The 26,145-nt window shown below is 48.9% G+C and overlaps 1 protein-coding gene and 1 non-coding gene across 3 annotated transcripts in view; one reads left to right on the top strand and one right to left on the bottom strand.

Moving 5' to 3' along the window:
• Window positions 1–26,145, top strand: part of IGSF21 (immunoglobin superfamily member 21) — a 404,504-nt gene that overhangs the window by 6,036 nt on the left and 372,323 nt on the right. The window lies entirely within an intron of this gene.
• Window positions 19,877–20,014, bottom strand: LOC114812339. Its single transcript, XR_003759995.1, has one exon. It is a non-coding gene; the product is annotated as a small nucleolar RNA SNORA7 (small nucleolar RNA).

The raw sequence follows: 26,145 nt of genomic DNA, 5'->3' as shown, positions 1-26,145 counted from the left end.
TGTAGAACCGAGGACATGGGGTTGTGTGGGACAAAAAATTGTGAGACAACAATGCCTTTGCTCTGTGCAACCCCTGAACTAAGCTCACACGCTGCAGGAGAGCTGAGCTCATCTTGAATGAAACCCGATCTTTGAGGCGGTGCCTCCTATTTCCAAAGCTGCCCGATGGGGAGGTGGAGATTTTTGTTGTCTCTTATCTATCAGCCTAAATGAGGAGCGATTTGGGACAGTGAAATTGGGACAGATGATAGTGTCCCATTAATTTTGCTCATCGCCTCCATCCTCGGGACCAAACAGTTTGGTGAGCTTGCGTGACCTAGTGGGAAGAGTATAAATGTGGGAGTCCAAGGAGTTGGATTCTAATCCCAGTGCTGCCACGTGCTTGCCGTGAGACCTTGGGCAAGTCACATAACTTCTCTGTGCCTCAGTTTCCTCATCTGTAAAATGGGATTCAATACTTGCTCTCTCTCTCTCTCCTATTTAGATTGTGAGCCTCATGTGGGACAGGGACAAGTGTCCAAACAGATTAACTTGTATCTTCTCCCGTGCTTAGAATAGTGCTTGGCAAATAGCAAGCACCTAACACATATAATAATGATGATGATGGTAATAATAACAATAATAATAATAACAATAATAGCTTTCAAGACTGCACTAACTCAGGACATGAACAAGGTTATGGATGGAATTTAGTCTGTGATTTTTCCTGACATTTCACAATTAAGGCTCTTTCTAAAATGATCCAGGCTCTATAGTTTTGGTGGTTTTTTTCTCGCTCCCTCTCATCCTCTCCCCCTTTTTTCCTCTCTCTTTCCCCTCTCCCTCTCTCTCTCTCTCTGCCTCTATAGATATTCAAAACGTAATTAGTGAGTTTTCTTCATCTGGTGAGCTAGATGTATGAACTGGCTGGAAATCATCCAACCTCTTGTGACGGTGTCTCTTGTCAACTGCCAGACCCTGTTGGAAAGCACGGAGGTGTGAATGTTGATTCCGGGAACATGGTTTGATGGCTTTTTAGCGGGAACTTCATCTTCAAGACAAATGCCCTTTCAGGAAGTGATGTCATGCGTTCCTTAGCTGTTGACATTTATAGTTATAAACACAAAGCTCCTCGCTTTTCCGCAGAAATAATGGCATATGGGGTGGGATGGGGGAGCTTTTCCCTCCCCCTCTTTATCTTCTTAACAAAATTACTGTTGCTTACTCTGGCATCTCCCTTGGTTTTTTTGTGGGTGTTTTTTTTAAAGCTCGGGTCTGACCTAAGTACCCCGCGCTCTTCTCAAACCTGCCCGACTTGGGAGTGGGCATTCTCACCTGTCCCTGTGTCCCCTAAGGCATTCTAGCAGCTCAATAAAATTCCCTATTTCTGGAAGCCCTTGGAAAGATCTCTAGGTTACTTTATCTCCGCCTAATCCGTGGAAACTGTGGCCATTTGGTACCCCTCTATGCCCCATCGTCTGTGATGTGTCTGGCCAAGATTCAACCACCCCCTTTTGACCTCTGCTCTGGTAACGTTTTCCCTCCCCCAGGTGATACTGGGAAAGGGTTGGGGGGGGGCGCACAGACCGTGTCTACAGAGGATTGTCCTCGAGTGGGTTTCCGAGGGCAACTTCCCTAGAAATATTTAAGAATCTGAACAGGTTTAAGGGCCTGCCCTGGTTGGATGATTCAAATAGTCTTGCAAATACTTTTCTAAAGTCATTGAGCCACAAACATTCCATTTAGCCTGCAGAATCTGCATTGAACCACATCCCTCTCCCAGTTTTATCTCTTGCTATTCCCCAGATCGCTTGGCTGAGAACATACGAGCATCTATCTACCTGTAGCGTACCCTCAGGATCAATATCAGAATCAATAGCACTTATTGAGCACCTGCAGGGTCCAGAGCACTGTATTAAGTGCTTGGGCAATGTATAAAAGAAATAAAGAACCTAATACTCGTCCTCAAATTGCTTAGGCAGGGAACGTGTCTACCAACCCTGCTTTATTGTTATATTATACTCTGCCAAGGGCCTACCTAGTACAGTGCTTTGCACACAGTAAGCACTCAATAAATGTGATTGATCGACTGAATGATTAGAGTCTACTGGGAAGAATTCAGAGCCCCCCCGCCCCACCACATCAGTCCCAAAGATACCAGCCCATAAATTACAAAGAAATAGGGAGCAGAGAGAAAGTAGACTCATATTCTTAGTGCTGGTGCCTGATTTCCACTGCACTGGACCTGTTAGCCATTCGGCCCTGAGCCCTCGGGCTAGTGCTTATTTTCACGGCTAGTCTGGTCGACCTCTGGAGGATCCTAACCCTGTGGATCTCTGTAACGAGTCCCTCTCCTTGGCATGGAGCCCATCCTTGCAGTGGCCACTCCGTTGGCATGCCAGCTGTCAGCCAGGAGAAGGGCCAAGAACAAAATGTGCCAGGAAAGCAGGCGCTCTGAACTCCGCATCCCTCTTTTTCCCTCCAGCCACCGGGGGAGGGACAGGAGGAAGAGATACCCAGCTTCATCCCCGATAGGCTGATCGCCCAGAGGAGGGGAGACCAAGACATGGCAGAGCAAGGCCCTGGGTGTCAGAAGGTCTAGGTTCTAACGCCCAATCTGCCATGGGGAGGTCACTCAGTAACCTCATCTCAGTTTCCTCCTCTGTAAAATGGGGATTGAGACCGTGAGCTCCACCTGGGACAGGGACTGTGTCCAACTCCATTTTCTTGTATCCATTCCAGCGCTTAAAACAGTGGCTGGCACCTAGTAAGAGCTTAACAAATACCAGAAGTATTATTACTACTATTATAGTCTAAGGAAGAGAAGCAGCATGGCATAGTGGATAGAGCGCGGGACTGGGAGTCGAAAGGTCATGGGTTCGAATCCCCGCTCCGCCACTTGTCTGCTGGGTGACTTTGGGCAAGTCACTTCACTTCTCTGTGCCTCAGTTGCCTCATCTGCAAAAGGAGGATTAAGACTGTGAGCCCCACATGGGACAGGGTCTGTGTCCAGCTAGTCTTACTTCTATCCACCCCAACACTCAGTACAGTGCCCGGCACGTAGTGAGAGCTTAGCAAATACCATCATTCTCGTTACTATCATTATTATTATTATTATTATTAACCTCAAGCACTGAATTGACTGTGGTGGACTGGGTGGGTACGGTAGAAAATCCCATGGGCTGGTAAAGACATTAAAGGGCTAGTAGATTTTTGTCAATTATTTCCAAGGCAGGTTTATTCCAACATCTTCCAACTCTCATCCATCCACCCCTGGCAGCCAGCATGTCCGCTCCGTGGGTGGGAAAGGCTTGGGCCTGGAAATAAAAGGAGACCTGGATTCAAGCCCCAGCTTGACCGTTGGCCCCTCTGTGACCTTAGGTAAGTTGCTTTGCCAACCTGCTCCTAGATTTCCCCCCCATGGCACAGGGAAAGGTAAATAAATAGAAAATGGGGACAATTCAACCTTTCCTTTTCCTGCCTCACATACTTTCCCTCGGGGATCTGTGAGAATAAATAATGGAACAGATGGGAAAGAGGCTGGGGAAGAGAGATGGGCTATAAACCCGAAGTTTTATCATTGGGGCTAATGATTTCTCTCTAGGGTTCCCAGGCCCATTTGCTAAACTTTTCTCAGCATTTGAAAATTTCCCAGACCTTTCTCAGGGATTGACCCTCTCCTTTCGCATCACAAAGACCCTTCCAGCCTCCAAGAGGTCTGATCAACCCCGGGCCGCCTGCCGATATCCGGAAAGCAGCAGTTCCATGGATCTGGGCCTCAGGCTGTGCCCCTGACTGGCTCCTTGAATCAATCCTTCCGCGGCCAGTCCTCTTTGTGGTTTGGGGTGAGGGGGCAGAGATGGATGGGGTTGGGCTAAAATCTGTTACTCTCTGCTGCAGCCATCAATCCGCTCGTGATCCACATTCCCAGGTTTAACTGGAGTCACTTCTCCAGATACCTAGAGGGAAGCAGCGTGGCTCAGTGGAAAGATCACAAGCTTGGGAGTCAGAGGTCATGGGTTCGAATCCCGGCTCTGCCTCTTGTCAGCTGTGTGACTGTGGGCAAGTCACTTCACTTCTCGGTGCCTCAGTTACCTCATCTGTAAAATGGGGATTAAGATTAAGATTGTGAGCCTCACATGGGACAACCCGATGACCCTGTATCTACCCCAGCGCTTAGAACAGTGCTCTGCACATAGTAAGCGCTTAACAAATACCAACATTATTATTGTTATTATTATACCTCTGGGGAATTGGCCCAATCCAAAAATCAATCAATCAGTGGCATTTCCTGAATGATAACTGTGTGCCGAGCACTGTGCTAAGCACTTGGAAAAGTACTATATAACAGAGTACACGCATTCCCTGACCACAAGGAGCTCACGGTCCAGAAGGGAGACCCCTGTTCCAAGCCAGTCCTAGAAACTCTTAGGGAAGCTCACCGGGATATTTTTAACGATATTTGTTAAACACTTTCTGGGTATCATGAGCTGTTCTAAGCTCGGGGATCCCACAGGGAGCTCAAGGTCTAAGTGGGAGGGAAAACGGGTATTGAATTCCCATTTTGCAGATGAGGAAACCGAGGCCCAGAGAAGTGAAGAGATTTTCCCAAGCTCATTCAGCAGGAAATAGGAAAAGCAGGGCTTAGAATCTAGGACCTCTGGGTTCTCTTCACTAGACCATGTTGCTTCTCTGGATTTGCGAGGGTTAATGGTGTCTGGAGCTACAAAGAAACAGCACCTTCCCCTCTTCCATCCGTCTGAAGCAGCTGGTCTAGTGGCAAAATCATGGGCTTGGAAGTCAGAGAACGTGGTTCTAATCCCGGCTCTGCCACTTGTCTGCTGTGTGACCCTGGGCGAGTCACTTCATGTCTCTGTGCCTCAGTTACCGCTTCTGTAAAATGGGGATTAAGTCTGAGAGCCCCATGTGGGACAACCTGATTACCTTCTATCTACTCCAGCGCTTAGAACCGTGTTTGCTACAGAGTGAACACTTAACGAACTCCATTATTATTATTATTATTATTTTCTCAGTGATCTTGTCCAGGGGAGGAGGAGAAAAGAGGAGTGGAAAAAGCATGGTTCTCCCCTTCTGCCTGGATCAAGCCCAGGCATCCTCTGTTGCCCCGAATGTAGGCATATGGGGAAATGTAGGCCCAGCACCGGCTATTTCATCAGGCCTGACACCAATTATCCATCTTTTCCTGAGCTCCAGAGCTTGAGCTGGGGAAGAACCTGGGCTACAATGATGGCTACTGATCCAGAGAACAAGGAAACAAAGACTGGCCAGAGCACAGGCCTGGGAGTCCGAAGGTCATGGGTTCTAATCCTGGCTTTGTCATGTGACCTTGGGCAAGTCACCTCACTTCTCTGGGCCTCCGTTACCTCATCTGTATAAAATGGGGATTAAGAGTGTGAGCTCAATGTGGGACAGGGACTGTGTCCAACCTGATTAACTTGCATCTACCCCAGTCTTTAGAACAGTGGCATAGTAAATGCTGAACAAGTACCATAATTATTATTATTCACTTCCTATCTCATACACAACCCCCACTGGCACACACACACACACACAAATACACACTCATACACATGTACAGCCACACATACACACACACACCCATCCATAACCATACACTAGCCCCTGTTCTGTTCGTTTCCAAAGGTACAATTATTCCATTGTATTTATTGAGCATTTATTCAGGGCGGAACACTGTCCTAAACTCTTGGAAGAGTACAATAGATTAGTAGATGTGATCCCTGTCCTCAAGGCGTTTAATATATAGGCAAGAGCCTTAAATTATAGGAAGGGGTAAGCAACAGTTCTAAGGTGTGTACACAAGGGCTCTGGAGTGTTTGAGGTGGAAAAGTTCATGCCCAACTGGTTGGATGAAGTACTGAAGTGGCAGTAAAGGGGAAATAGGATGAGAAAACGAGAGATTAAACAGTGAAGCCTTCCTGGAAGAGATGCGATTTGAAGCTGGAAAGAACAGTGCTTTGCTGGATAGGAAAGGGGAAGGCCTTCCAAATGGGATGGAGGATAGGGGCAAGAGGTGGATATGAAACTGATGAGAACAAGTCAGTGCAGAGGCTGGTTTGTCAGGAACAAAGGGTACAAGCTGAGCTGTGGTGGGAGAAGAGAATGGATGACTAGGAGGGACAGAGCTGATGGAGTTCTTTAAAATGATAGTGAAGAGTTCTGGCTTGATCCAGAGAGGAATGGGCAACCTCCAATCCTTAAGAAAGGGCATGGCGCATAGTTAGTGCTTAGCAAATATTATTATTATTATTTTTATTACAGGTTTCTGAAGAGTGGGAAGATCCATGCAAAATTATGTTTTGAAAAATGATTGAGGCATCAGAGTGAGGTATGACTGGAGAAGGAGGGAGTGGAGGCCTTGCCCCTAGAATTAAGAAAGTTTTGGGCCAATGCCCGTTTCCTAAAACGCACGAACCTGCATCTTGCTGTAGAAGCAGCATGGCCTATTGGACAGAGCACAGGCCTGGGTATCCGAGGGCCTGGTATCTAAACCCGCTCCACCACCCGTCTGCTGTGTGAGCTGGGGTGAAACACTTAACTTCTCTGGGCCTCAGTTACTTCATCTGTAAAAGAGGGATTAAGACAGACCCATGTGGGATATGGACTGTATCCAATCTAATTAGCTTGTATCTACCTCAGCATTTGGTACAGTGTTTGGCGCAGAGTAAGCACTTAACAAATTCCATAAAAAAATTAAAAAAGTAGTCTGAAGAAAGTAGAGCACCTGAAGTCTGGAAGCCAATCAGGGCAGGTCAGAGGGCTCTATCTCCCACCCCACGGCTCCGTGATGTTCGTTCTTTCATTCAATCATATTTATTGAGCACATACTGTGTGCAGAGCACTGTACTAAGCTCTTGGGAAAGTACAATATAACAATTAACAGAAACGTTCCCTGTCCGTAAAGAACTTACAGCCTAGGGAAGCAACTTGGCTCAGAGAAGCAGTGTGGCACGTGGAAAGAGCACAGGCTTAGGTGTCAGAGGTCATGGGTTCTAATCCCAGCTTAGCCACCTGTCAGCTGTGTGACTTTGGGCAAGTCACTTAAGTTCTCGGTGCCTCAGTTACCTCATCTGAAAAAAAAAATGGGGATTAAGACTGTGAGCCTCTCGTGGGATAACGCGATTTCCCCTGTATCTATCCCAGCGCTTAGAACAGTGCTTGGCCTATAGTAAGCACTTAACAAATACCAACATTATTATTATTACTAGAGGGGAAAAACTGGGAGACAGCTTCCCTTCCCCCAGCACCAACAGGGCCTGGGGAGTCACCTCTCTCTCTCCACTGCCCGCTCCAAGGGGATGGGCATAGAGCAGCTCCAAGAGGGCCACAAAACCCAGTGCTCTGCCCCTGGCTAGGCCCTGCTGGCTCAGCTCTCGCCTGGCGGCTTCCAGCCTCATAAATCACCCGAGCCCAGATCGGGAGCCGCTGGGGGAGGAAGCAGCTGATCGGTCGGCTTTTTGTTCCCTTGCCAAGTTGGTCCTCTTGCCCTTTTGTTTCCTTTCTGCAGAGGCGCTCGTAGTCCTGATGGGGTTGTTTTTAACTAATGACTGGAACTTCCATTATCTCCCCGGCATGATCTCTTCCTCCTTTCGCCGGCTCCTTCCGAAAATAAAATGTCAATCACGGGCCGGGCCGGCGGCTTTTCGGTCTCCCCGGCTGGGGAGTACAGAGGCCTGGTCTTCGTCAGCAGGGGCGGGAGGCAGCACCGATGTCTGTCCACCCGTGGAGGGGTCGGGGGACCGGGCGGCCGGACGCCTGGGAGGCCGGGTTGGGGCGGGGGCTGGGCGCGTGAGGCATCCAGGCAGGGGATGTCGTGGAAAGCAGCGGTACCGGGGTTCTCACTGCCGAGTACCGCTTATTGTCAAGTGCATATTCGTCGGCACAATAGCTGCATGCTGGCGCTGGCTCAGAAATAAACAGGTGATTAAATCCTAATTGCCAGCCGGCACCTAGTGTCACCGGCAGAGCTGGAGTTGGGGCCGGCGCATTGTAGAAATGCTATTGTGGCTTTCTGCTGGAGAGAAATCATTTTGGGTAATGGGACCCAAGTTGACTTGGAGGGGAGAAACATCAGACTCTGGCGGGGCTCAGGGCCAGATGAGAAACAGGGATGGGGCCAATACTATTTTAGTCCAGAGAGGGGAAGGCGGACGGGAGGCTTAAAGGCCTCCTCACTCAGATCAGCCTCAGAGCTGTTGTGTGACCTTGGCCCAGTCATTTGACCTCTCTGTGTCCCAGTTTTCTCATCTGTTAAAAAAAAAAAAATTATCAGTAATGCACTCCTACCTTACAGGGTTGCTTTGAGGCTCACTGATGTTGGAAAGTAAAAGCAGCATAAATTCAAAGTAGAACCTTGATATAGCAAGCCGGCCTATGAAATCCTCATTAGAGTGAGAGGAAACAAAGGGGCTGTTGTAATCCATGGTCACGGTATTATCTCTGGATATAACAAGGTCTCATTACAACAGATTTTTATTTTTTTTTTTGCCAATGCCTGATGCCTCACGGTGCAGAAGTAAAATTCTTATTTTGAGTCCCTGCTAGGTGTAATGCACTATTCTAAGCATTTAGGAAAGTAAAAAAAAAAAAAGATGGCTAAGACATATTCCCTGCCCACGAGGAGTTTACACTCTAAAGTGAGAGGCAGGCCTAAAAATATTTGCAAAGAGGGGAACCAGAATAATCCACAGACTATTTGAAAGGATCGGAAACTCTTTTAAGTTCAAGAGTGAATTAGTCTGTGGATTATTCTGAGCCCCACGTCATCCCTTTCGACTATCATAAACCTCATTATTAAGGTGTTGGCGTGGTTGGAGAAGGAGGTAAGGAAGAGATTAAAGCTACGGGCTCAAATCATCAGCCTCATTTATGATCCGCCCTATTGATGAGAAACGGCGTGGCCCCATAGAAAGATCTTGGGCCTGCGAGGCAGGGAACCTGGATTTAAATTCCGCTTTACCTGCCGTGTGACCTCGGGCGAGTAAGTCACTAACTTTCCCGAGCCTCCGTTCCCTCACTCGGAAAATGGGAAGTCGATACCTGATCTCTTTAGACCGTGAGCCCTGTGTGAGACAGGGACTGTGTCGGACCTCATTACTTTGCATCTGCTCCAGGGCTCAGCCCAGTGCTTGGCACATATAAGTATTTGGGAAGTACCCTAGTTATTATTATTATTATTTTCATGAATTACCCCAAATACAGAGAGCCCTCTGGAGATAGAGCAGGAGAGTGAAACAATATATGTCCTGGCCTCAAGAGGGAGACAAGAAAACATAAATTCGATGACCTTAAAAGCTCCTAACATTCCATCTTCACTAATCTCTCAACTCTCCACCTTAATTCCTCGCCCTACTGCATCACCTTCACTCGTCAGTCTGCACCCATTAAGTCCTACGGTCCTCATCCCCATGGACACACACCTACATATACTTGATTTTCACCTACGCGTAATTTACTTTTATGGCCCTCTCTCGACCGTAAACTCCTGGCGGACAGGGAACGAGCCTACCTACTCCGTTGTACCGTACGCTCCCAAGCGCTGGGTGAAATTCTCTGCTCACAGTAAGCGCTCGGTAAATGTAATTTACTGATTGAGTCTCTAGAAACAGGAGCCTCGAGGTGGTGTTTCGGATACCAAGAGAGTAGAGCTGCCTTTTCTCGATGATTTTGACAGCGCATCTTTTATTGGAAAGGGAATGATTTCATTTGAAATGCAAATGGCTGTGGGAAGGTGACGGAGAGATTCGAGTAGCCACAGTCCTGTGAGGTTTGTCTGGGAAGGCTTCCTGGAGGGGGTGAGTCTTGAGCGGTATTTTGTAGGAAGGAAGTGATATAGTTCGGGGAGCTGGACTATCCTGACTGTGCGGATGGCATGCGTAAAGACATGGAACTGGTTCAGTTGAGGGGACAGAGGCCATAAGCAAGAGGGAGATGGGGGAGCCAGGTGAAGAAGCAGACTGTAAGACTGTAAACTCCCGTGGGTGGGGTCCTTGTCTATCAACTCTGTTATTCTGGACTCTCTCAAGCACTTAGTACAGAACACTGCCCATTATAAGTGTACGATCGATTGATTGATTGAAGCAGAGATGGGACCAAATAATCAGCGCTCTTCTTCTTGCAAGACTCCTGGGTCTATCACTCTGGTGGTTCAGAACCTGGTGTGCATTTTCTCCCCATCTCATGCCCTGAGACTTTGACTGGAAGCAGCGTGGCCTAGTAGAGCGCAGACCCGGGCGTCAGAAGGACCTGGGTTCTCAGACTAGCTCCACCACTTGTCTGCAGCGGGACCTTGAGCAGATCACTTCACTTCTCTCCACCTGATCTGTAAAATGAGGATTAAGGCACTGAGCCCCATTTGGGACATGAACTGTGTCCAACCGGAGTACTGTGTGTCTACCCCAGCACTTAGTACAGTTACCCAGCACTTAGTAAGCACATAAAAGGCACCATTTAACCAAAATAAAAGCTGTTAGGCTCCCGGTTTACTCCATCTCTGTCTGCTCCTTCAATGGCAATCACCACTGGTGTTCACAGGTATAGGACAATCCGGGCCCAGCCTCAGCGTCCTCTCACCCTGGACATGCTCAGTTACGGTCACCTTTCCCATAAACCCAGCTCATAAACAACCCTTTTCCCAAATAAATGTCTCGTGAGATTTTTATTCTCTTTACATGAGCTTAATTCTCTGCTCCCTCACCCCACCACCCGGCTCCCCAAGCCCCTCCACATGGAGTGGGGCTGGTAGACGTCATTAGCGGACTCTTTTCTTCTGCCTCTTGATCAGTAATAATGCTAACTATGATGAAATCTGGCACCATCCCCTGCAGCAGCCAGCTAACAAGCCGGATACGGTGACATTCATCATTACCCTTTATTTCTCATCTTTCAGCCAGTTTTCAATCCACCTGACGGTTCGCATTGACTTTGATGAGAACTAATTTTGCAAGTAAAATTTCATGCGACATGTTGTGTCAAATGCATTGCTAGAGTCTCGGTGTTCAACATCAGCTGCAATTTCCTCACCTGCTCATCCCCTAATGCCATCCTGCGAGATGTGCTGTTTATAGCCCAATTCCCTCCATGCCCCTCAAATGGGTCTTACTATTTCTATTCGTTTCTTTCCCTGGACTGTAATTCGTTGTTTTAGGTTCTTGCTGCCCATCACGTAAGGAATCAGTTCCCCGGATCGCCCTTTTGTACTTTTACTGAAAGGTCAGTGTCTCATTTGTATCGGCTGTTCTTTTGACTTGACCACAATGCCACCAGAGATCTTGAGCGGGCATCGTGCCCTCCTCTTGTGCTTTCCTGGGTGGCACCAGGCTCCCGTGTCCCTGTGCCCATCTGCTGGCTTTCTGCAATCCCAGGTGCAGATGGGCAGCACCTTGGCATTCTCTGGAGCAGGGAGAGGACTGAGCACATCTTCCCTCTCTGACTGATCTCCCAGAACTCAGAGAGTTCTCAGCATGGGCCTCCCTCCCAAGATGTGATCCTTGTCTCCTGGGTGCCCAACAAGCCCCCAACAAGCTGAAAAGCAGCACGGCCTAATGGAATGAGCATGGGCCTGGGAGTCAGAAGGACCTGGGTTTTAATTCTGCTCTACTATTCGTCTGCTTTGGGGCCTTTTTTGTTTTTTTATGATATTTGTTAAGTGCTTTGTTGGGTCAGACACTATTCTGAGCCCCGGAATAGTGCAAGTTAAGTAGTCCACCAGTCTTCTGCTTTGCGGCCTTTTTTTGTTTTTTTATGATATTTGTTAAGTGCTTCATTGTGTCAGACACTGTTCTGAGCCCTGGAATAGTGCAAGTTAAACAGGTCAGACAAAGTCCCTATCCCACACGGGGCTCACAGTCTAAGTAAGATGGAAAGGAGTTATTCCTGTTTTACAGATGAAGAAACTGAGACACACAGAAGTGATCTGACTTGCCCAAAGTCATCCAGCAAGCAGTCTGCAGAGCCAGGATTAGAACCCATGACATTCTGACTCTCAGGCCCGGGCTGTCTCCAGTCGACCGTGCTGCTTCTTGGGCAAGTCACTTCGCTTCCAGGTGCCTAAATTACCCCAGTCAGTCGATCAATCAGTCAGTCAGGGACTCATTACCTCAACTATAAAATAGGGATTAAATTCCCCTCCTTCCGACTTAGACTGTGAATCTTGTGTTGTCCAAGGACTGTGTCCAACCTGCTAAACATATCTACATCAGTGCTTAGAGGAGTGCTGGACAGGTAGTAAGTGCTTAACAAATCTAGTTGAAAACCCAAAAAGCAGGTCATCCTAAGGAGGGTGCGGACTGCTGAGGTGAAGTGGAAGACTTGGCTCCTTGCAGGACCAGAGTCGCCATGCTGTTCAAACCCTGAAGAGAACACCTTTCAGTCACGCCAGTGAGACGCAAGCTGTGTCTGTGGAGCTGTTGAAGGAGCTCAGTGGAGTACTGCTGGAGATTCAGTGTCACCGAACGGAAAGAAAACGGGCCTCGGAGCCAGAGAGCCTGGGTTCTCATCCTAGTGCTTCCATTTGTCAGCTGTGTGACCCTGGGCAAGCCATTTTACTTCTCTGCACCTCAGTTGCCTCATCTGTGAAGTGGGCATTCATTACTTGTTCTCCCTCCCATGTTGGATAGGGATTGTTTCCAACCCGATTATCTTGTATCTCCTCCAGTGCTTAATACAGTGATTTTCACACAGTAAGAGCTTAGCAAATGTAATAATACGAATAACGATAAAAGTGGCTTTGTCCAAAACCTTCAAGTTCTGCCCGTTCAACAGCTCCCCGTGGATTTGAACTTGGATGGTGCCATCCGTTGTGCCAAGGGAGCTGATTTCAGTACTGGCTGGCTACGAGGGTAGATGATTTAGTCAGAGCGCGAAGTCTCAGCCATATGCTGTGGCGGAGAAGAGCCTCGGCCCTCCCCGGTGCTTCCCCAGCTAGAAGCGGACCCCTGGGCCTCACCGATGCCTCGGAGAAGCGTGTTGGCACTTTCCCACGAGCCTCTGCATCTCACCCATCTCAGCCACGCGGGCGAGGTAGCAAGCCAAAAGTTTGATCGCTCCCGATGGTGCCACTGATGATGAAGATTTTCCCGCATTTGCATTCCCTAGCACCCACCCCCTTCAACATCTTCTCCCAGGATAGACGGGAGCAAAGCCGAGTTTCCTGGAGGCTTACAGTGGGGAATTCAGGAAGGAGAAATGAGCAGGGGGGCTGCCTCTCAGTCAGTGTCCACTCGGACAGGGCCGCTCTAAGCCAATGGGTCCTACGAAAATATCCCTTCAGGCCCCGACAGGATGTTGGAAACAATCAATCAATTGTATCTATTGAGTACCTACTCTGTGCAGAGAGCTGTACTCAGCACTTGGGAGAATAAAATACAACAGAGTTGGTAGACACATTCCAGGCCCACAACGAGCTTACCGTCTAGAAGCCCACAGTGCTACAGAGGGTCCCAAATGTTTACGTATCATTTGAATACAGTTTCCGTTTGCCAGCGGGAAAATGGCCTAGTGGATAAGAGCTCGGGCCTGGGAATCAGGGAACCTGGGTTCTAATTCTGCTCTGCCACATGACTGCTGGGCAAACTTCACTCAACTTCTGTGCGTCTCAGTTCCCTCGTCTGTAAAATGGGGATTAAGACTGTGAGCTCTGGGTGAGACGGGCAATATGTCCAACCCAATTTGCCTGTATCCACCCCATTGCTTACAACAGTGTCTGGCATCTAGTAGTGCTTAACAAATACCACAAGTATTATGAGTATTATTATTATTATCTGTTTTTAAGTTACAATACTCTGTTGCTGATTTAAATGCCATTTCTTGAGCACTCTCGTTTCCACTGTATCCCTTCCCTCCGTCATCACGGCCCCATCCATCAGTGTCCAACTGGAGGAAGGCCCCTCAGACCTCCCAGTGACCCGTTGCGGCTGTCTCTCTACCACTCTTTGGTCCTCTGCAGTCTTCTTTTTCATCCATCACCATCAGCGTCTCATCTCGGTCAATCGATGGTATTTATTGAGTGCTTACTGCATTCAGAGCACTGTAGTAAGTACTTGGGGGAATCCAATACGAGTATGTAGACAAGAAGCTGACCGTCTAGAAAGGAGCATTCAGCCCTGAAACCAGGTGTGGTAAATAAAAAAAAACCCAGATTAAACAGAAATGGGACCTCCTGTCCATCACTCCATTGCCCTATAAGTTCCTGAATGGCCAGCAGCATGTATGTCTTGTGTTTGCTAAAGTCTCACAAGTGTTTAATACAATACCACTGTACTAATACCACCAATGAGGATGATAATAATGATAATTATGGAATTGGTTAAACATGTACAATGTGCCAGGCGCTGTTCTAAGCGCTGGGGTGGGTACAAGGCAATTGGGTTGGGCACAGATCCTATAATAATAATAATGTTGGTATTTGTTAAGCGCTTACTATGTGCAGAGCACTGTTCTAAGCGCTGGGGAAGATACAGGGTAATCAAGTCGGCCCACGTGAGGCTTACAGTTAATCCCCATTTTACAGATGAGGTAACTGAGGCACAGAGAAGCTAAGTGACTTGCCCACAGTCACGCAGCTGACAAGTGGCAGAGCCAGGGAGTCGAACCCATGACCTCTGACTCCCAAGCCCAGGCTCTTTCCACTGAGCCACGCTGCTTCCCCGTGATTAGGAGGGCTTCTGATCCACAGAATGGAGACCTGGATTTCTCTCCCTGACATTTCTGGCTGATCCATGCTGGGGTCCTGGGCTGCCCCCAGTCTCCCCACTTCGCTCCTCTCAGATTTACTAAATCTACTTCTTCTGAGAATCACCCTCCTGCTTCCAAACTGCTTCCCAGTACATACTCTACCTGGACTGTCCCTCCTCCATAGATTACCGGCCCCTCTCTGGAATCTCACCCCCTCCAGGAAGTCATCCCACATCAATTGGAAGAGATATCAAATTCATCGTCACTCCAGTCTGCCTAAACACTTAACCAGACCGTGTACCTCATCTTAATCTATTATTTCTTTACCCATTCCTTGGTTCAGGGCTTATCCAATTGTTCGTATACCACCTCTGCTATATTGTACTCTCCCAAGAGTGCTCTGCACACAGTAAGTGTTCAATATATATGATTTATTGATTGATTGACATTGTGTTTCCATTACAAAATTTGAATACAACACAAATGACAAATTAGAAAGCATTCTTACTACTACATGATGTTATTCTGATGCGATCTCTCTCCTCCCTCCCTCTCCCCCCCACCTCCATCCCCCCGCCCTCCCGTCCATAAGCCCTTTGTGGGCAGGGATTGTGTCTACCAACTCTCTTGTACAGCAGGTATAGACGACTTACTCGAGGAGTTCGGAGAGGAATGGTAGGAGGGAGATGGGATGATTCCCCAAAAGAGTCTTCCCATTACCTGAGTCTCTTCAGGGCCCTCTATCCCTCAACACATCCCTGTCTCCCAAGGTTGCAATAGGGATAGTGGAGATCCAGAGGGAAGAGTGGTAAGCTCTCTGGGAAGCAGAAATTCCCAACCACCTCCACCTCCTTCGGCTCCCTATTTCAGTCAGCTCCAAAAACGCATTTTGCCTGCAGAAGTCAACAAGACCATTCACCCCTCCCTGCCCCTGTCCCCCAAATGCAGCTTCCCACAAAAACCGGGGCCTAGTGGGAAGAACACAGGACTTAGAGTCAGGAGATCTGGGTTCTAGGCCCAGATGTGCCACTTGTTCGCTGTTTGACCTTGGCAAGTCACTACTTTTCTCTGGGCCTATGTTTCCTCATTTGTAAAATGGGGATTCAATTCCTATTCTCCCCCTCCTAGTTAGACTATGAGCCCCATGTTGGACAGAACTGTAACAGATTTTATCATATGGCCTCCAGCTCAGTGCTTAGTACAGGTTTTGACACCTAGTACTGGGCATCTAGTAAGATCTTCACAAATACCACAAAAAAAAAAAATCAGGCACACGGGTGTGGGGAGTGGGGGTGACAGTCACATCCTGGGGCTCTCTCCCAACATCTCCCACTTGGTGACGGAAAGGGGCATTTTCATCCCCTATCTCCTCTGCCTGCACATTTCCACAGCGGACACCGAGGCATATTAAAAGAGTGTCCCACAGTGTGGGGAAGGCAGATAAGCGTCTGGCCATTAGGTTATCGGCATAAACGGCTCTCGTGTCCCGGTGTTTTTTGCCGAGAGGAGCAGAGAGGGGGAGGATGGGCTGTGAGCATCTCTCGGCCCTTTATCAACCTGAAGGCTTTGTTTCCATCCTCTCTCCCGTCAAGGGGCAGTACTAACCCCCCAGATCAGTCATGGAATAACGGACCCAGCTCTTTTATAGCATCTGTTAGTCACTTCCCAGGTGTCAGGCACTGTATTAGAGCTGGGGAAGATACAAGCTCATCAGATTGGACATACTCCCTGTCCCACTTGGGGCTCGCGATCTTAATCCCCATTTTACAGACGAGGTAACTGAGGCACAGAATAGTGAGGGGACTACAGCAGAGTGGTGGTGGAGCCGCCATTAGACCCAGGTCCTTCTGACTCCCAGGCTTATACTCTATCCACTAGGCCATATTGCACCTCGGCTAGTCTTTCTGGTGTGGCGGACGTCGCGGATGAAAGAGACGGCGGGGGCTGGTCATCCTTAACGGACTCTTCTGTGCCAATTGGAGAGGCCTAGGTTGTGTCCTAAGTGTTTGGGAGAGTATGATAGTGTTGGTAAATACATTCCCTCCTCTCGAGAAGCTTCCAGTCTAACAGGGGGACACGGGCCATAGGCTTCCTGCCCTCCAGCAAGGGGGTTCAGTGCCCCGGCCTGTGGTTGCCAAGGGACTTTGGGGGCAGTTAGTGAGTGACTCACCAAGGTAAGAGCACTAGCCTCTCCTGTCATCCCCAAGCACTTAGTACAGTGTTCTGCACACAGGAAGTTCTCAATAAATAGCATTGATTGAGCGATCCCCATCTCCTACTCCTCCTTGGTCGCTGCCTTGGCAAAGAGAGGAGGAACTGGGAAAAAGGTGTTGGCTGGCTGCTTCGCTCTTGGCTTGGTAAATCAATCAGCTGTATTTAGAGGAGCATCTTGGCTCAGTGGAAAGAGCACGGGCTTGGGAGTCCGAGGTCAGGGGTTCAAATTCCGGATCAGCCGCTTGTCAGCTGTGTGACTTTGGGCAAGTCACATAACTTCTCTGTGCCTCAGCTCATCTGTAAAATGGGGTTTAAGACTGGGAGCCCCACGTGGGTCAACATGATCACCCTGTAGCCTCCCCAGGCTTAGAACAGTGCTTTGCACATAGTAAGCGCTTAACAAATGCCACCATTATTATTATTTACTGAGTGCTCGCTGTACTAAGCGCTTGAGAGAGCACACTATCACAGAGCTGGAAGACACCCTCTCGGCCCATAAAGAGCTTACAGTCTGGAGGAAGAAGTCAAGGGACTTGTCCAAGGTCATGCAGCAAGCCACTGGCAGAGACAGGAGAAGAACTTTGGAGTCCCAGGCCCGAGCTCTCTCCGCTAGTTATTTAGGATCTTTTAAGGCCCGAGTTGCTGCAGGAAAATACCCTGGTCAGTGCTTGACTCCAAGACTCCGAAGGGATCTGTAAAATGGCGATGAAGACTGTGAGCCTTACGAGGGACAACCCGATTCCCCTGTGTCTACCCCAGCGCTTAGAACAGTGCCCTGCACATAGTAAGCGCTTAACAAATACCAACATTATTATTATTTCTTGAATAAAGCGTTTAGTCCAGGGTTCTGCGCACAGTAAGTGCTCAGTGAATACCATCAGTTGACATATTCATCTCCGTGGTGGCACATGCCAAGCTGTCCCTGGTGCAGAGGCAGAAATGGAGGGGGCCAGTCAACGACCACAGCAAGTGCTCCAGCAGCAGCCATCCGGTCTCCTTGAGGTTCTGTGAGGTCAGCGCCGGGCTGCCGCTGTTTTTCTTTGCCCGCTGGGATGGTGGAAGGTGGCTCGGGATGAGGCTCCTCTGAGACCCAGCGCGGGGTCCCGAGGAGCCAGCGTGGCGGTCTGGAAGAAGAGAACGCTCAAGGGCCTCGGAGCTGCGACGGAAGGTGGCAGGCCCCTGCAGGGGTCTCGCAGCCGTCGGATGAGGTTGGCCGGAGCGTGATCAGCTGCGGTTTAAGTCTACGGTAGGTGGCCCGTGGTGCAAAAGGCAAGCTGGGAGAAAAGTCGCTTGAGCTGCAGTGGAGTGAAGGAGGCACTGGAGCAGGAAAGAACTGTTATTTATAATTTTCCCAATTGCATCCAACTGAAACTCCTTATCACTGGCTTTAAGGAGTTCAATCAACTCTCCCACTCCTACCTTACCTTGCTGATTTTGTATTACAAACCAGCCTGTACACTCTGCTCCTCTAACTCTACCTTGATCCCATCTACCTCACTGCTGACCCTTTGCCCACGCCCTCCCTCTGGGCTGGAACTCCCTCTCCCTTCATATACAACAGACGCTTACTCTCTTCAAAACCTTACTGAATCACGTCGCCAAGAGGTCTTCCTGACTAAATCCTCACTTCCTCATCTCCTTCTCCCTTTTGCATCTCCCTTGCCCTTGGATTCATCCCATCCTCAGCCCCACATCACTTAGGTACACATCCATAATGGATTTTAGTGTCTGTCTCCTCCCTCCAGACTCTAAACTCTTTGTGGTCAGGGCACGTGTACTCCTTTCTCCCAAGTGCTTAGTACAGTGTTCAAGTGAGGGCTTATGTGTCTAACAACACTACCGTACTCTTTTCTCCCAAGTGCTTAGTACAGTGTTCAAGTGAGGGCTCAATAAATACCAGAGATCGATAGATTGATAATTGTGCCCGGGTACTTCTTATCCAGGCAACTTCTGCCCTTCAAGATTCTGCCAATCTTGAGAGCAGCGGAGAGGGAGGGGTGCTCCATGTCTGAGCTGTGCTGATTGTACTGCTGTCTCGGTCCTTTTAATGTTAATTTAATGTCGGTATTTGTTAAGCGCTTACTATGTGCAGAGCACTGTTCTAAGCGCCGGGCTTTTGAATGGTGGAGCCAGATAGGGTGGGATTCAAAGACCCCCCCCCCCCCTTCCGGTCATCGTCCTTTGGATCTCAGCGGTGGCACTAGGTCTGACTCTAACCTCTTCAGGTGAAATTTGTGGATGTATAGTTGTTGTCATTAAACTCTTCAAATTCTTATTATTATTCGTACTAGTATTTCCCCTTTCACTACTAAAAGCTTCCCGTGTAGAGCACATAACCCAACTCTTTAAAATACAAAGGGCTGACTTAATTAAAGCTATCTCCCTCCCATCGAGAGGGCCCTGTGTGATGGTCACAAGATGTGCAGCTGGGTGCGGGGCGGCCGTGTTGGGGAAGGTTTCAAGTTGGCTCCGGGCTCGACGTGAGGGTTAGGGAGGGTGCTAAGTCAGGGATGCCAGGGAGCATTTCCTTTGGAGTCACCCCCATGGGAAGTGCGGCCCCAGGGGAACTTGGGGTAGAATGTATTTCTTAGAACCCAGGAGACCGTGACCCCCAGTCCAGGCCTTATGCCTATATCATCATCGTCCTCCACTGTGGGCAGGGCACGTGTCTGTTATATTGTTATATTGTACTCTCCCAAGTGCTTAGTACAGTGCTCTGCACATAGCAAGTGTTCAGTAAATCGTGTCTTGTCTTATGCTGTTGAGTTGTTTCCGACCCATAGCGACTCCGCGGACACTTGTCCCCCAGAACGCCCCACCTCCACCTGCAATCGTTCTGGTAGTGGAGCCATAGTGTTTTCTTGGTAAAAATACGGAAGCCATTTACCATCGCCTTCTTCCATGCAGTAAACTTGAGTTTCTGCTCTCGACTCTCTCCCATGCCGTTGCTGCCCAGCTCAGGTGAGTTTTGACTTGTAGCAGATTGACTTCCACTCGCTAGCCACTGCCCAAGCTAGAAATGGAATGGGTAGGCCTCTCCTTGACTCTCCCTCCTATAGCCGAGACTGGTAGAGTACCGGACACTCTCCAGGTGCGAACCTGAGGGGGCGTTCAATAAATGCGAATAACTAAATGACTGATCATCATCATCATCACTGGGATAGTCGTTAAGCATTTACTATGTGTCATGGGCTGATAGGCACAACGTAATCAGATCAGACAAAATCCCTTTCGGACACGGGGCTCGCAGGCTAAGGGAGAGGGAGAACAAGTATTTATTTAATCCCCATTTTACTGCCGAGGTAACTGAGGCACAGAGAGGCTAAGTGATTTGCCTAAGATCACACAGCAGAGCTGGGACTGATCAATCCATCAGTGGTATTTAAGAAGCACTCCGTGCAGAGTGTTGTACCGATCTCTTCGGCGAATACTATACGTTCGGTGGACATGATCTCTACCGTTAAAGAGTCTGTAATCTAGTTGGGGAGATAGAAACTAAAATAAATCACAAGGAAAGGAAGGAACTGAGTGTAAGAATATGGACGTAAGTGCTGAGAAACTAAAGATGGTGGAGAGGAGAGTACTAAAGTGGGACCACGACCACGTGCATGGGTGAGGCAGTAAGGAGGAAAAATAGGATGGGCGTATGAGAATTTAGTCTGAGAAGGTTTCCTGGAGGAGATGTGATTTCAGCAGGGCTTGGGCCTCTTGAATGAGTCCCAATCTCTTTCCACAAGTCCCCTCTGAAGCCTGAACGCTTCAAGACTTGCTCCTTCTCTGCCACCACCCTGCGGGGGTGGGTGAATACCCACAGCTGCTAAGAGAGGTCTGTAGACGACCCACTTTCTGCTCTGAAAAGATCGTACAGAGACATCCTTCTGCTAGAACTGTCGGGGTTACACCCTGTATAATGCCACACCTTTGTCTTTTCCTGTGTGCTTCCCAGCTCCAGTCCAGGGCCAGGAAAACAGTAGGAGCTCACTAAAGTTATCACGGAGAGTAATGACATTAAAGAGTCTCACCACAGCAAAACCCGGCTCCATCCGCTACCCACTCGGTGCTCTTTTCTCCTCCCAAATCAACCTCCTTCCAAAGCTCCCTCTCCCCTCTCTTGCCCCCAGTCCTCACATACGCCCTTCCCTTGGTCTGGGGTTTTCTCCCCGTTGTAATATATTTTTTAATGGTATTTGTCAGGCACTTACTCTGTGCCAGGCACTGTAGTAAGCCCTGGGATAGATACAAGCTAATCGGATTGGTCAGGGGCCACGTCCCATGTGGGGCTCACAGTTAATCTCCATTTTACAGATGAGGTGATTGGGTCATAGAAAGGTCACACAGAAGACAAGTGGCGGAGCAGGGATTAGAACCCAGGTCCTTCTGTCTCCCAGGCTTGTTCTCTATCCACTAGGCCATACTGCGTCCCAGGATGTCCTGAAGGATACGGCTCTCTCCCTCTTCGAAAGTCCCTGAAATCCTACTTCCTCCATGAGGCTTTCCCTGATTCATTCCCACTATTCCAGGGCATATCAAACCAACAACCACTCTTAGCACTTAGGTATATAAAGCAATCTTTAGCACTTAGGCATATATCGATTTTCCAACTCTATGCATTTACTCATCTATTCATCTTTCCACACTCAAGCTATTACCCAGTTTAGCTCTGTTGTTTGTCCTAGTGGAAAGATTTCGTGCCTGGGAAGCAGAGGACCTGGATTCTAATCCCAGCTCTACCACTTGACTGCTCTTTGACCTTGGGCAAGTCACTTAACTTGGGCCTCGGTTTCCTCCTATGTGAAATGGGGATTAAGACGGTGAGCTTTATGTGGAGCAAGGACTGTGTCCCACCCGATTAACGTATCTACCCCAGCATTTAGTACAATGCTTGGCACACAGTAAGCGCTTAACAAATACTATTTAAAATAAAGAAAAAAGAATAGGAGCTGTTGAGACCTGGGTTCTAGTCCTGTCTGCTGTGTTTCCTTGGGCAAGTAGCTTCATTTCTCTGTGCCTCAGTTTCTTCATCTGCAAAGTGGGGATAAAATACCTATTCCCTTTCCCCCTTAAACCTGGAGCCCCATGTGGGATTGGGGCTGTATCCAACTTCATATTGACCCCAGAGCTTGGCACAGAGTAAGCATTTAATAAATACCATAATGATTATTAAATACCTGCTTTGTTATATACACAAGTAGGGACTCTGTAAATTCTACTAATTGACACACCCCATCAGCCAACTTCTCCCACCGAATGCCCTCGTTGACCACCTAGACCTCTGCCCATCTCTGCCCCAATTTGGTCCTTGGACGGGTCCACATAGAGGAAAGTGAGGGGTAAGTAACCACTCTCCAAAGTTCCAACCAAGCCTGTCATCGTCTCTCCCAGTCACGTCTGCTTGGTGGGAGTACGGCCCAGGACGCTGTCACTCACTGCTTTTCTGCCCCTCCTTCTGGGCAGGAGGAAGAGGTCAGCACTTAGTATGGTGTTCTGTACGTAGTAAGCGCTTAATAAACACCGAGGATTGATGGATGGATTGAGAGCCTCATGGGCCTTTCTCCTAGCAAGCTGTTCCTGGCCTGGGGAGCTTGCAAGAAGCTCAGGAAGGGGAGACATCAGATCAGATCTGGTAGGTGTGTGGGGTTCTCTCCCCCACATCCTCCCAGATTCCCCAACCCCCTGCCTCCCGCCCCCATCCAGCCCCCCGACCCCCTGCCCGGCCCAGGGAAGCTCTCAGCCTCACACCAGTTAGAAGCCAGGCAATCCTATGCTCTGCCTAGTGATTATTACCCACCCTCGCGGGAGCACTGAATTAAAAGAAATATTTTATGATCCTACGCTTCGTTATGTTTTATTAAAAGCAGACGCGCCGGCCTCTCCAGTCACAGGCATCAGGCCCGAGGCCAGAACTGCTCTCTCCCCTCTGCCACTGTGCTGACAGGATCGCCCGAGCCTTGCCACCAACGCCCAGCTACTGAACAGGACATCCGATGGCTTTGAGGCCAGGGTCTAGGCTTCACTCTGCCGCCCGTTGCATTTTTCTGAAGCACAGTTCTGCATCTTGCCTCCCCACTTCTCAGAAACCTCCAGTCATTGCTTCTCCACCTCCACAGCAAAGGGAAACTCCTTATTATCCACTTGAAGATAATCAATCAGCTCCCTACCTCCAACCCAACCTCGCTAACCTCCCACTCGAACCCAATCTGCTCACTTTACTCTTCCAACGCCAACTTGCTCACTGTACATCACTATCATCTCTCTTGGCATCAATCTCTTATTCACACCTCCTGCTCCTGCCTGGATCTCCCTCCCTATTTATATGCGTCATATCACTACCCTCCCCATTTTCAAAGCTGTATTAAAATCATATCTTCTCCAGGAAGCCTTCCCTCTTTTCTCTCCACCCTATTTTCCTTCCCTTCTGTATCTCCCCTACACTTGAATTTGTATCCCCTAAGCACTTAGGTACTCATCCCATCCCATTCACTTGATGACACTTATGAACACATTTTATATTCTGTTTCTTTCCCTACCTGCAATTCATTTCAATGTACGTCTCTCCCCCACCAAATTGTAAACTTGAGGGCAGGGATTATTTCTACTCACTTTATTGTACTGAACTCTCCCAAGGATTTAGTATAGAGCTCAGTGGACAGTAAGATTCAGTAAATACTATTTACTGATAGATTGGGTTGCATGAGGGTCAGCAATGGGGGTGAGGGGCAGTAGTTACAGAAGCCAAATGACCTAGTGGATAGAATCAGAGCCTGGGAGTCCCAAGGACCTGGGTTCTAATCCTGGCTCTGCCACTTGTCTGCTGGTGAACTTGGGTAAGTCCCTTAAGTTCTCTGTGCTTCAGTTCCCTCATCTGTAAAATGGGGTCGAAGGCTGTGAGCCTCATGTGGGACATGGACTGTGTCCAAGCTGATTATCTTGTATCTAGCCCAGTGCTTAGAACAGGGTCTGCACATAGTACGTGCTTAACAAATACCATAAAAAAACAAAAAAAACCTCCCCTTGATGACCCATTAGCCTCTCTCTCTCTCCAGCCAAAAAGATCTTGGATCTGAGAGCCTGGTTTCCCTCCCAGCTGTCATTTCCGAACTGGTGGCAGGAATTTATTCCGTAGCTCGGCCTCTCCCAAGTCCCATCCCATCCCTGTGAGGGAGGAGAACCAAACCGGCATCAATCATGGTCCAACCTTCACTAGCCTCACCCGAGTCATCCTTTGGCCAGTCAGTCAGTCGAAAGTATTTACTGAGCACTTACTGTGTGCAGAGCTTTGTATGAATCGCTTGGGAGAGTACAGTACAATAGTATAAGAGACACGTTCCAAGCCCACAATGAGCCCTTAGCATTTAGCACTGGGGTTGGGTTTCAAACGCTTCCAGTTAAAAGCTCACTTGGGGTCTCTTCTTACAGCTCACTAGGCTCGTTCCCCAGCTCAGAGCCTCCCTAGACTTCCAGTCCTCGTGGATGATTTGGTCCGCTGTGCCACCAGCCCAGGGCGGCTGCCCAGGGCGTCGGAGGAGCTCTAGCTAAGCTCCCCCGGACAGCAGGTAGGGGTCTGAGGTCGGTGAGGGGAGAACGGCACGGTAGGAAAGCAAAGCAGGGAATCCTCTTCTCCTTGAGGGAATACCAGCCAGCGGCAAGGAATCCGAGCGGGGGTGGGGAGGATCTTGGACTCCACAAAACGGGACTCCAGAGATGGCGGGATTACCTGGCTCCGATCGCGGCTGATAGGAGCGGAAGCTTAAGAAGGTTCGGTGGCAGGCTGCCAGGTGAGTATTGATAGGCAGTCATATCTGGCAGGGGTTGGGAGACGGAAAGGTATTAATTACCAGTTATTCCTCAGCAGCGGGGAGATGGATAGAGATTAAGGGGACGGGTACGCGCATCCGTTCTGTAGCAGCTGAGAAGTAACAGTAAATCAGCATTATGAATCGATGCTGTAAGAAGGAGATATGTTTTAATCTTATTAGTGGTTCGGCATTACGGAGCGAGCGGGGGGATTATTCATCATCAGGAGTAAATCGGGGGGAAGAGGGAGCTTCGAATTAGGGACTGGACTTTGTCGGTCAGCGGGGAGTGCAGCGTTGGGTGTTGGGCGGGAGGAGGACCAGAGGCAGGGTGAAGCGGTGAGGGAGGGGAAAGTGGGTGAGGGAAGTGGCCAGGTGGGAGCAGGGAGTGGGTGCAGAGTGAAGAGGAAGGCGGGGATGACTGGAGGCAGAGGACCCTGGAGGCCAAGGTGTGGTGGAGGTGTGGGGGCCAAAGGGGATTAAGTGTGAGCCTCATGTGGGACAATCTGATTCCCCCGTATCTACCCCAGCGCTTAGAACAGTGCTCGGCACATAGTAAGCGCTTAACAAATACCAACGTTATTAGGCCTTGGCCTCACCTCTCCCCACAAAGGTTGAAGTAGTCAGTGCCGCCCAGCTGCCCAGGACACTCATCATTTTCTGCTTGGCACTGGAAAAACAAAAGGGGCATGTGATAAACCCAGACGATCCGGAGCAGTAGCTGATCAAGGGTGTAGGATCCAATTCCCCTAGATTTTATTTATTGCTATTGTTCTTGTCTGTCCGCCTCCCCCGATTAGACTGTAAACCCATCAGAGGGCAGGGACTGTCTCTATCTGTTACCGATTTGTACATTCCAAGCACTTAGTACAGTGCTCTGCACATAGTAAGCGTTCAATAAATACTATTGAATAAATAAATACTATTGAATGAATTCCTTGTGCACAAACATAAACTCAGTCAAACACACACGCACCCTCTCCGCAAAACCCGCCTTGCTGATAAAAGCTCCTCTTGGCTCCTCTTCCCCCTCTACTCCCTCTGCCATCCCCCCTTTACCTCTCCACAGCTAAAGCCTCATTTTCCCCTTTTCCCTCTGCTCCTCCACCTCTCCCTTCCCATCCCCACAGCACCGTACTCGTCCGCTCAACTGTATATATTTTCGTTACCCTATTTATTTTGTTAATGAATTGTACATCGCCTCGATTCTATTTAGTTGCCATCGGTTTTTACGAGATGTTCTTCCCCTCGACGCTGTTTAGTGCCATCGTTCTCGTCTGTCCGTCTCCCCCGATTAGACTGTAAGCCCGTCAAACGGCAGGGACTGTCTCTATCTGTTGTCGACTTGTTCATCCCAAGCGCTTAGTACAGTGCTCTGCACATAGTAAGCGCTCAATAAATACTACTAATAATAATAATGTTGGTGTTTGTTAAGCGCTTACTATGT

This window comes from Ornithorhynchus anatinus, chromosome 5 (assembly GCF_004115215.2).
Source record: "Ornithorhynchus anatinus isolate Pmale09 chromosome 5, mOrnAna1.pri.v4, whole genome shotgun sequence".
In the NCBI taxonomy this organism is placed as follows: Eukaryota; Metazoa; Chordata; class Mammalia; order Monotremata; family Ornithorhynchidae; genus Ornithorhynchus; species Ornithorhynchus anatinus.
This window is presented reverse-complemented; position numbering and strand designations above follow the sequence as displayed.